Source organism: Tribolium castaneum, chromosome 7 (assembly GCF_031307605.1).
Source record: "Tribolium castaneum strain GA2 chromosome 7, icTriCast1.1, whole genome shotgun sequence".
Classification (NCBI taxonomy): Eukaryota; Metazoa; Arthropoda; class Insecta; order Coleoptera; family Tenebrionidae; genus Tribolium; species Tribolium castaneum.
The window spans coordinates 16,390,296-16,403,281 of record NC_087400.1 but is presented as its reverse complement, the minus strand read 5'-3'; the positions used below and the strand labels follow the sequence as shown (position 1 = coordinate 16,403,281).

At 30.9% G+C, this 12,986-nt stretch overlaps 1 pseudogene; it reads left to right on the top strand.

Moving 5' to 3' along the window:
• Positions 1–10,180: 10,180 nt before the first annotated feature.
• On the top strand, positions 10,181–12,686 carry LOC135266769 (uncharacterized; annotated as a pseudogene).
• The last annotated feature ends 300 nt before the right edge of the window (positions 12,687–12,986 follow it).

Sequence of the window (12,986 nt, the reverse complement as noted above, 5' to 3'; positions counted from 1 at the left end):
TCATTGGTTAATATTGATTTTAAATTTTCAAATGCGCGTTGTTGTTCACTAGTCCAAATAAATTCTGCGTTTTTTCTTAATAATTTGGTTAACGGTTGTGTTAAAAAAGAAAAATTTGGAATAAACCTTCTGTAATATCCGATTAATCCAAGGAATGTTTTGACATGCTTTTGTGATTTTAGAATAGGATACTCTGAAATAGCTTTAACTTTATTGGGATCAGGTTTAACACCTTGATCAGTGATTTTATGTCCTAAATACATTACTTCGTGACGTAGAAATTCGCATTTGTTTGGTTGAATTTTTAAATTGTGTTCTGATAGTCTTTGAAATACCTCTCTTAATTTTTTATTATGATTTTCTAAAGTATCTGCATGAATTACTATGTCATCTAAATAAACAAAACAACGGTTATTTTGAATTCCAGATAAAACATTATTCATTAATCGTTGAAATGTCGCTGGTGCATTTTTTAATCCAAACGGCATACGATTAAATTGATAGTGACCTGTGTGAGTAGAAAAAGCAGTTTTAGGAGCATCTTCTGTAGACATTTTTATCTGATGAAAACCTGATGTTAGATCTATTGTTGAAAAATATTTTGAATGTCCTAACTGGTCCAAAATTTCAGAGATATTAGGAAGCGGATATGAGTCACCGACAGTTATATCATTGAGCTTACGATAATCGACAACTATTCGCCATTTTTTCATTCCGGAAGAGTCTGATTTTTTAGGTACAACCCATATAGGAGAATTCCATGGTGAATTAGATGGTTCGATAATATTTTCATCGAGCATTTGATTAATTTGCTTATTGACTTCTTCTTTATGAACTTCTGGAAATCGGTATGTTTTAGCGTTAATTGGTACTTTCGATGATGTAGGAATATTATGCGCGATTGTATCTGTAAATGTTAGTTTGTCACCATCGATATAAAAGATATGATTAAATTCATGACAAATTTGTAGTAAAGATTGTTTTTCTTCTGAATTTAGATGATCAGTTCGTAATAAATTTGAAATTTTTTCTAAACGTTCTGATTTGAAATTATTATCAGAGGTACTCGTACGTAATGAGGAAATATTCGCACTATTTTCACTATAATCGATTGGATCTAATGTGACTTCGATATTTTTAATATTAACGATTTTTTCGGTAGTGTTTAAAATTGAGGTTATTATGTTGCTATCTTTGTCAACCTTTACAAAACTTGGACAGAGATAAACACCTTCAAGTATATCAATATTTGGACAAATGCCTTCTTTTATTTCTCCGTTTATGGCTTTAATTTTTACAATTGTTTCTGTTCTAGGAGCTAGTTGAAATTTTACATTTGAATCAGTTTGATTGTTTTTTATTTTATTTGAAGAAAATTTTTCATTGTAAGCAGGAATGTTCTGACTTAATGGAGGATTAGAATTAGATTGTGAAAATTTTGATTTGTAATCGCGTTGAATTTGCGCACGTATGGGATATTCTAAATGGAATATATCTAGATGTTTATCATTTATAAATAGTTTATCATTTTGATAATCAATTAGGCAGTTGAACGATTTTAAAAAGTCGTTACCTAAAAGACCGTCGAAAGGAATCGGGAAATTATCGGGAACTGCATGAAAAATATGTGTAAATTTCTGATTGCCGATATAGAAATCTAAATAAGTATAGCACAATGTTTTCGTATGCTGAGTCACGTTTATATCAATACCCTTCAGAGTGATAAGATTGTCTTCATAACAATGAGTTTGACCTTTAAGATGAGAAATTTTTACAAGCGAAATGTCAGCACCGGTATCTAAAAGGAATTTACCTGGATGATTTTTTAATTGAGCAATATTTAATGGAATATAACTTGTTACAGCAGCAATGTTTAATGTTGCAATTCGGCGGAAATTTGGTGGGCAGTCCTCGAGTTCTCCGCCAACGTCGAAGAGCCCGGGCAGTTTAAATTACTGCCGTTTGAATTTTGTAGGGACTGTGATGAAGATCTAATGCGGGAATTATTATTTTGTTCCTTTCGCGACTGGTTATATTGTAATTTACGACACTCGTTAATTAAATGACCATTGTTCTTGCAGTAATTACAGAATTTTCTTTGAAAATCATTGTTAGATCTTGGCTGGATTTTAGAGGAAGAATTATTATTATGGAAATTGTTACGATTAAATTTTGAGGAATTACTGGTACTTGGAGAATTGATATGTGTGTGATTCTGAATTCGGTGAACATTATTAAAATTTTTGTTCTGGTTGTGTTGTTGATTTTTGTTCCGACAATTAAATGAATTATGACCCGATTTGTTACAATAATTACAAAATCTACTTGACGAATTATTATTTACGTTTTGATATTTATGAATTTCGTATTTGGATTTAAGTTCCTGTTCCTCGTTAATCGCGATCGAGATTGCTTTTTCTAATGTATCCGGTTTTTGAGCTTTAACTAAAATTGACAAATCTTTATTTAATCCCGTGATAAAAACGTTCAAAGCTTCATTTTGCAGTAAATCAATGTTTCCGTTGCGTACTTCTTCGGTTAAATTGTCACTTAGCGAATTTATTAATTTTACGTAGCATGTTTCTACACGATTTGAAAAAGAAACGACACTTTCATTGTGATTTTGCCGACAGGAATTTAACTCCAATTGCCATTGACCAACTGTACGTTTATCTGAATACAAATCTAGTAAATGTTTCTTTAATTGTTTCCAATTTGTAAATTCTCTATTACGTGTTAAAGTTCTCGCGTTATGCGTTAATTTGGTTTTAATAATTGAAAGTAAAAGTGGTTGATTTGCGACTCCAACAAGATTATGAGCTTGATCACAATTATCTATAAATTCGAACAACATTGATTTGGTTCCATCAAACTTAATTAACATTTTTTCTGCTAACTCTAGTGAAATCGACATGTTGGTGAGATTTAAGTTAGGGTTAATTAAATTACTAGATGATTGAATACTTAAATTATTGAGGCTACTTTGATCCGAATTGGGCGTAACGGAATCAATCGTGTTAGTTTCTTCTGAACCGATTGAATGTGGATTAGACGCGGTAGCTCCTTCTAAATTCGTCGTAGCTTCCTTTTTGTGTTTTGACATAGATCTCGTTGTTGGCATCAAACAAATAAATTCACTTACACAAGGGAAGATAACTGCTGGAATCCCATTATGTTACACTGGACCACACGATTTTCGAAAACCTTCACGTCTGGGGTTGAATATCGCCGTTTGTCACCTATGGTAGCGACGATGCAGCAGGTAGCACGAATACACGAACCTTGAAGACCTGGATGTTGCACCACTGGATGATGGACGATAGCCCAAATCGAAGTTTCCCAAACTTGCTGATTGAAATTTCAAATTGAATTTGAAATAAATTTTCCAACCGCACTATTACGATCCCACTTCTGACACCAATTTTGTGATGGTCCGGTGATGGGAAAGAGAAACTCCAGCACTTTACTTCTAACTACTACTATAATTTATTAAAATTTGGAATTTGGAATTGACATTAGGTCGTACAGTAACAACTAACTTATTCTGACTGCCCTATAACATAAAAATGATTTCTTATATATAGAGGGATGAAAGGCGATAAGCGGAAGAATGTACAAATAAAAGTGGACTCGAGATAGTAAAGTAATTAGGTACAAAGTTGAACATGCCGGATGTAGATGATACAAATTAAATTTAAGACGTTTGCTAATGATAATGAAAGATGTTTACTAATGATAATGATAATTATAACGTTAAAGGGATATTTATAATGGGTACATTACACTGCTTTCCTCTGAAATTTTTTTGTATAATTATTTTGTTGGGGGTTTTTGTTTGAAAAATGGTTACTTCTGAAATGGGTACGGCCCAAATGGTGGCCACGCACAAACAGATTATGAACGACTTCATTTTGGTTGATTCCTGATTGTTGTTATTCTTTATATAGGTTTAAAATTATCTCCAAAATGTTTGATATGATCGAGTGGGTTTATCTGGACTAATTTTTAAAGTGGCTGTTTGACACAACAATATTTTTAGATTGGTGCCTTTTATTCTCATTTAAATTATTTCAAAGTTGAAAGATTTGCACTAAAGTGTTTATCTTGTTGCAAAATACGCACTTGAACTTGTTAAAAAATTCCGTTTTTAAAATACGTGATTAAGCCAGTTGGGGTTATTTTGATTTCTGATTTAAGATAAATACATTTATTCTATAAATAACTGGATGATTGATCGAAATTTTCACATCCTGTTTTTTAAATTAGGCGGAAATTTGATCAGATAAGGGACGATCAGAATTAAGATTAAGAATCTGGTCAGCAGAAAAGATATTATCGCTGAGTTTATTTTTAATAATTAATCTTTCCCATACTCGATAATGTAAATAAACTATATAGGTTGATTCTTTTGGAACCTTTATTACAAACTTTTTAATTTCTAATATAGGCAGAGCTTTAAAATTTTGTATACGATTTAAAACGGCCATTTGGAGTTTACTAAAATATTTTCAAGATGGCTGAATTTCTGAAACTACAAGAATTTGAAATTTTAAATAGTAACAACCTATGTTTATTGCATTTTTGAATTCGCTTTTTGGAACTGAGTAAAATGTACCTTTATATAATTGTTAGTACTTATTATCATAGTTTTTACGTATGCCAATTTTTTTGTTAAAATTTTTATTTGCAGGGGTTCAGTTCAGTCCTTGAACTCTTTACAATAAGTGAATAATTCTTTTTGTATTTGATAACGGAAGGCTCGAATTGTCTTCTGAAATCTTTAGAATTGTCAACTGTCGGATTGCAATGATTTTTTTAAAATGATGATGTAAAAATACGATACAATTGTGCTATTAAGTAAAAGAAGTGTTACATTTGTCCACCATTTTCACACAAGAAGTTCACTTTCGAATTGCAAACTGACTGAAGTAGTTTATAGTTTCTTTTTTATATAATCAACTGTCAGTGACAAAATTCTGATAAAGACCCGACTATATCACTCTAAAAGTTAATGTCCAACCACTTTTGAAACTGGCTGTATTCTGTATTTTGAACCAGATTTGACATTTTTGAAAACTGCACGTTAGTGTTAGTCGTTAATTCGTTAGCCTAAAGGTGGTCTAAAATTACTAAATGCGTTGTTGTACGTGTTTTAAATTCGAAGCAACTTGTAAAAATTGGGAAATTGAATTTGCCAGGTAAAAAATTACAGCAACCTTAATTAAAAAAAATTACTATTTATGATAATGCCAACTTGACGGCGCATAGACAGTTGATTATAAAAAAAATCGACATAATTCACTGAATTTATAATAAACCATAATTAAATGTTATTTTTTTACTGCTTATTCGATAATGAATCACCTAAAAACTAAATAAATGTTAAAGTTTGACAATTGTTGACCATGTTGTTATTTTCTAAGGTCTATTTGATTAATTATGAAAATTACGAAGTAAAATCCGTTATTTGTAATTTTTTTTAAACTGTAAAAGGACGTGTTGGCAAAAGTCACCATAAATATTATTGTTTTTTTGATTGCGATTATGAAAAAAGAGTAGTTCTATTTGAAAAAACTGAGTTATAGCCGATTTTTCATAACCATTTTGTTTTTCAACAATCATATTAGGCTTGAATTTTGACAGTTGACAATTTTGAAAATTCTATAAGAGTTCTTCGAATCTTTGGTTATTGAATGCAAAAAAATATTCACTTTGCACGAAAGGTTCAAGGGGTGTAATATTTTTAAAAAAACCTTTGCGAATGAAAATTTTAACAAAAAAAATGATATAATTAATAATTATGAGTAAAACTATGACAGATAAGTATCAACAACTTTGTAAAATTTTACTCAGTTTGACAAGGTAAATACAAAAATGTAATAAAAATGTTTGTAGTCCGGGAGCAGGCATCTCAAAAGTCGCTTATTTAAGAAGTTGGTCCGGGCTCGATTGCACACGATTGCTGAAAACTGATTCTTGTGTAGAATTTTCTGCTGAATTCGAATCTGTAGGTCGCTTTTTGATTTCGCATTGTCTTCATTATGAAAAAAACGTTTTTCTGAAAATTTTTGAAAAACTAAAATTACGCAAATTTTGTGTTTACATCGTCATATTTTCCTTCTGAATAAAGCTTGAAAATTCATTTTTTTTGCACTAGATTCCCCTGTATCTGTAGATTCTAACGTATATAAACAAGCTCTAAATTTTACAAAAGAAAAGTAAGAAAATTTATTAATTATTAATTATTAATTATTAATTATTAATTATTAATTATTAATTATTAATTATTAATTATTAATTATTAATTATTAATTATTAATTATTAATTATTAATTATTAATTATTAATTATTAATTATTAATTATTAATTATTAATTATTAATTATTAATTATTAATTATTAATTATTAATTATTAACCATCAGCTAACGAGTTTAAAGATGTTGTGTCTATTGAACGAAACTCTGCAATTGCTTTCTTTTTCTGATTAATAAACCAAATATCGCATGATGGTAAATTGAAAATTCTTTAATAATAATGTTTGTATCGTAATTTACGTATTCACCAAAGTGATCGAACGGAGAATCTTTATTACTCTTTATTTAAAATGCACTTACGTGATTTCAGGCATTTTTGAGTAATTTAGTTCATTCTTGAGTTATAGTCACATATTAAAAAAAAACGACGAAAAAAGTAGAAAGTGATTAACATGGAATAAAATACGTGTTTTAACCAATTTCAAGGGATTTAGTTAGTAAAAAACTGTTTTGACGTGAAAAATTATTGATGATTTATTTACCATCATTTTTTGACGCTTGAAATGTTTGTAATTGAAAAAAATATAAAATAAAAATTAAGAGGAGTTGAACGACATAGCGCGGCATTTGACCTAGCGAGCTTGGTTCAGTGGTCCTGTAGTCACGACAAAGGGAGATATGCCGCGATCTCCACCTCGCGCACATTTTGCAGTAACTATGATTTGCAATAACTTGATGAGTATTACAGATATCGAAATGATTCCAAAAACTTATCTGAACTATTGACATCATTTGATCTCGTTTATGTATGGGTCTACCTATTAAAATAAAAAAAAAATTTCGCATCTTGAAAATTCCACTACACAAATTTGACACGTTACAAGAAAATTAATAATTAATAATTAATAATTAATAATTAATAATTAATAATTAATAATTAATAATTAATAATTAATAATTAATAATTAATAATTAATAATTAATAATTAATAATTAATAATTAATAATTAATAATTAATAATTAATAATTAATAATTAATAATTAATAATTAATAATTAATTAATAATTTTCTTACTTTTCTTTTGTAAAATTTAAAGTTTGTTTCTATACGTTAGAATCTGCAGATACAGGGGAATCTAGTGCAAAAAAATGAATTTTCAAGCTTTATTCAGAAGGAAAATATGACGATGTAAACACAAAATTTGCGCAATTTTAGTATTTCAAAAATTTTCAGAAAAACGTCTTTTTCATAATGAAGACAATTCCAAACAAAAAACGACCCACAGTTTCGAATTCAGCAGGAAATTCTACATAAGAATCAGTTTTCAGTAATCGTGTGCAGTCGAATCCGGATGGCCATGTTGAATTCGAGTAGCTTACTCCCGGACTATTGGTTACAATTTAAAATTTTAAAGTTGGCGCCAATTTCTCGTAGTTCTGAAAGCTCAGCCATTTTGAAAATAATTCAGTTGAACTTAGAATGGTCGATTTAGATCGAGTGCAAATTTTTAAAACTTTACCTTTATTAAAAGTTAAAAAGTTTTTAATGTTGGCCTTAAAAAATCACCCTATATATTCCATGTCAGTTCATAGTAGAATTTTGTAATAACACATTTGAATTTTTGGAATAAATTAAAGAACAAATTTTCTGTATAAGAGAAGAATTCTGTGTTAAACTAAGTCCCAGCGACAAATTTTGAGCCAAGAAAATTCACGTGAAAAAAAATTCACTCCAAAAAATTCTATGCGCTGTTGCAAAATTCTACTCTGAACTGACGTGGGATATACTTGCTTAAATATGTAAGAGGAAAATAATAAATATAATTATTCTCGAATTCTCGATTGTCATTCATTTATTATTAATTTCCTTTGACCACGGAACATGACTACAATACCATTTAAAACATTTTTGGAAAAAGGGGAAAAACATATCTAACCGTGAAAAAAACAATAACTGAGTCTGGCTCCTTATGCACTGAAAGCTCTGTATAACATCCTGGTAGAAATAAACCATATTTGTTAGTTTTATTGGAAAATGTTCAGATCTCAGTGACATTACTTCTACATTAAAAACTCTTTTATCACTTTTAAAAGGCTCTAACTCCACTTCAGTAATTTTCTCGTTTGTTTAACAATTCTAACGCATCTATGCTAATAAATCAAGATTTGGAACAATCAGTTGCCTTCGAAATTGCACAATTTCAATTGACAAATCCTTATCAGTTATCATGTTTGTTTTATAACTGCCAACTTATAACTTTTTTCAATGTTTCTTTTTTTATTGTAATTAACTTTATTAATTGCAATGCGATGATAACGGAAAGAAAGCATACTTCATCATGACCACACGTTGGAGGATCGAGCAAATTAAAATAAATCAAAACTTATACAGGGTAAATTTGATAGTATTCCATATACAGAGTCATTGATATGGGCGTGTGCGATTACACCTACACTGTCAAAGACATCGAAATGAAAGAAATGTCACTGCAAATGAGGTCAAAGTGCACGTCCTAAAATTATTTTGCCTTACACAGGGTGTTTCATTTTTTACAATGCAGTCTTTAACATGTTTTTTTAACTGGCACCCTCTGAATATTTGTACATATTTAGATGAGGACGTTTTCAGGCTTTATAAATCAATTTAGTTTTTGCAATTTACTTGAACCGTTCAGAAGTTATTTAATTTTTTCTACAATTTTGTATGTCGACAAGCACATTGTTACAAAAATCGCAGCGCGCTTGGTTTTCGGGATATTAAGTAGGCACTTTGTCCGTGAGTAAACAAATGTCTGAAGTATCTTTCGGTGGCAAGATCATACATTTGCATTGTAGCATCACTTTACTTACAGAATATGATGATTTCCAGAGTTTCACACAAAGAGTTTTCCAAACTTATGTTTTGAATGAAAGATTGAATGAATGAAAGAAGTATTACGTTTTATAACTGATGTAGAAAATATTTTGTATGCAACTCGTGAATAGAGTATCGTTTTTTAACTCGTAGAAACTGCCTACTTGTTACAAAAAGTGTTACTTTACTCACTTTACTTAGTAAAATTCTCTTAGTTTAATTGTCCTTCTTCCCAATTTTCCAATCGAATTTTCGGTAGATTTTGTTTCCCTCGTACACCCGGCACCTCCACCATATTTTAAGTCACGTAATGAAATTTAAAACATGTGAAATGATCTCAAAACTACTTTTATATCCGAATATTCTGCGTTGTTATTACACATACAGAGTGTATACAAAATAGCGCATAAGCTTTCTGAAAACGTTTAAAGAAACTTTTAAAAGATGTAATAAGATTTGTAAAACAGGCATATTTGTTAGTACTTGAATGTTTTCCCCGTTTCTCTAATTTAATTGTTGGAATTTTTTAATTTGCTATATTACCAGATCATTTTTTTTGCTTTCTGGAAAAAATAACTAGAATTTCGAAAATTTTATGTTAACGATTATATTATACATAATTTTCATTTTCGTTGACGTGGAAGATTCGAGGAATTTAGTCTTTTCCTTGGTTCTATCACAAATAAAAAACATTTAAAGAAATTAAGAGGAAAACCTCTACTTTCCTTGTGTTATATTTACATTGTAAGTTCTACCTGCCCCCCACCCTAGATTGAGAGTTTGCCCTTACAAGGGGCTGAACGAGTAGTACGAATATAGATTTCTTAACAGCAACATCTTGTATCGTATTAGAAATGCATATTTAGCCAATACATAGAGAAAAGTAGAACAGTGCCTTTAATTCATGACCACGAAGCTGCAATCCCCAACACCTTGTTATTTTTGTTTAGAATAATAAGAGAGGATTTTTTCATTATTTTTCTAGAGCTTGCTGGAACGTGTGCTTTAGCAAATTGAAGAGCGTCAATTTGTGTACACTGTGTATTTCGATAATTCGAGAAACAGTCTTGGCAATATTGATAACTTATTACGTTATAAAATTGCGAAATAAATGAAGATGCTGAACATTCTTACTAATTAAATCATTAACAAAATTTAAATGAGATGTACTAACAAAATAGAAACTTCTCAATTTCTAATAAGAAATAATAGTCCACAAGGTGTCCGTTTTTTGAGCTCCACTATGGATTTCAGTTATTATAAGAGATACAAGGCTGGTTAAATTACGCATTTTTATGCTGAACAAGAACATTTGGGACGAGTCGAATTGGTTCCTAAATTCAGTAATCCTTATCAATGCGCTCGATGAAGAAACTTATCTCCTGGTACGAAATATCTGCTTTCCAGAAGCGCTGACGAATAAACCTTATTCGCAGTTAATTCAAACTATTTCTGACCACTTTAAGCCTGTAAAATTCTATTTTTCACAAAGGTTGAAATTTTATACCGCAAGGAAATCACCACAAGCAACGTGGAGTGCACGCGTGAAAAGCCTAGCGGCTTCGTGTGGGTATAGCGACGAACTTGATGTTGTAATGCCGTAATGCGAGACATTTTTGTTTGGGATTAAGACATGTAAAAATCATGGACCGACTCTTTGAAGAAGACCCCACCCATGGTCTGAATAATTATTTTAAAATGGTGAAAATTGCCCAAGCGAAGGAAGCTGCTGTGATGGAATGTTCTGATATATCGAAAAGTCGAGAAGCGGATGAAAATGTGTATTATCAATATTATCATCGAAATTCGGAGCATACATCCAAAGTCACAAGGAAAATTTGGAGTGGAAAGTTCAAGCAAGCTGGTGCATATTCATCGGTAGCTCCACCACCCACATCCGTGGCATCATCTCTTGGACGAGGAAAATTTGTGCAGCAGTAGTCTAGTGTTTGTGGCCGAAAAATTCATAAATCAGTTAAGTGCAAATTTCGTAATTATACGTGCCATAAGTGTGGTGTAAAAGGACATTTGGCTTCGTTTTGCAAGAACATGCGGCAAAAGATTTTGGAAGAGGCTATAGAGCTCCCATTTCCGATCAGGTGTAAGAAGAACCGATATTTTGTTTGAACAGTATTGACACCAACGGTAATGTTAAACCAATTTATGATAAAATTTATAAACAATGTTCGTATAAATTTTGAAACTGATTTTGGTTTTTCACACTGTGCAATATCCGAAAAACTGTATTTAAAACATTTTAAACAACAAAAAATGTATTCAAATGATTTATCTTTTAAAGATTAAGCTGGGTTGAGTTTTAAATCAATGGGATACTTACAATTAGACGCAAAGTACGAAAATAATTGTTATGTGCTTAAAGTTTATGTAATTAAAAATGGGGGACCACCTTTATTACGAAGAAATGCGATGCATAAAATTAACAGTTGCAGAAGTGAATGAGGTGCCGTCAAATATAAATACATTGTTTTGCAAATCAAAACCCAGGTAAGTACAAATGTTATGTAATTTCCATCGTGAAATTTTTGTGAGTGGCATCGGCAATCTTAATAAATGTAAAGTCACACTACAGTTAAAAAATGGGACTATTCCAAAATATTACCATCCAAGACCAGTTCCTTTTGCTTTGAAACCTAAAATTGAAGAAGAAATTGATCGATTAGATTCACTTAAAGTATTAGTTCCTGCTGATTTTTCTGAATGGGGTACATCACTTGTACCGGTACTCAAAGCAAATGGAAAAATTCGAATTTATGGAGATTTTAAAGTCACTGTTAATCCATATTTAGTCGAACAAAAATACCCATTGCCTCGAATAAAATATCTCTTTTCGCAATTGGAAGGCGGTGACAAATTTTCTAAAATTGATCTTTGGGAGGCCTATCAACAAATTTTATTTACCGATGAGTCTAAAAAATTTGTAACTATATCGACACACAAGGGTTTATTTGCTTATACACGTCTTCCATACGGTATTACTAGCGCGCCCACGATTTTTGAAACATAATGGAAAAACTATTTGTTATTCCTGGTGTTGTCTGTTTTCTAGACGACATTTTAATTACTGGTAAGAATGATCAAGAACACTTGGAACGTTTAGAATTAGTTTTCAACCAATTAAAAGATTGTGGACTTAGAGTAGCCAGCAATAAATGTTTTTTTTCAAAAATCTGTCAGTTATTTGGGACATGTCATCGATAAACATGGATTACACACAAGTAAAGGGAAAGCCGAAGCAATTTTAAGAACTACTCCTCCTATGTCAATTACGCAATTAAAGTCATTTTTGGGTATGATTAACTTTTATACAAAATTTATTCCAAATAGATCCAGTGTTTTGAGTCCATTATATAATTTATTAAAACAAAATAATAAGTGGTTTTGGTCAAAAGAGTGTGATGCGACATTTAATAAAATAAAACAAATTTTAGCATCATCAACAGTCTTAGCACATTATTGTCACACTGTGTGATCAAAAGTCATGTGGATGGTTTTGTATAAAAAAGGTTTATTTACAGAAAATGATTTGGATGAGAATGTCTACTTACATTGGTTGTGGGGCGGTCATGTTTCTTAAGGGGCACATGTCACTTTTGGGTATCACGAACTAAACGGCACTGAGCAGGACTCAGAAGGACTCTATTCGACTTCACACCACTAAACTCGACTCCCTAATATTTCGCGTTTTTATTATGTTTCGAAAAGCTGACTCGACAGTATTGATAACGTTTCTGTGTTAGAGTTATGAAACACATCGCAACCCAGACCTCTTTTTGAAACATAATTTTTGTTACGGAATATTAGGTGATAACAAACTGACCCGATTTCCGCGTATGTGACATATGCCCGGCCCTACG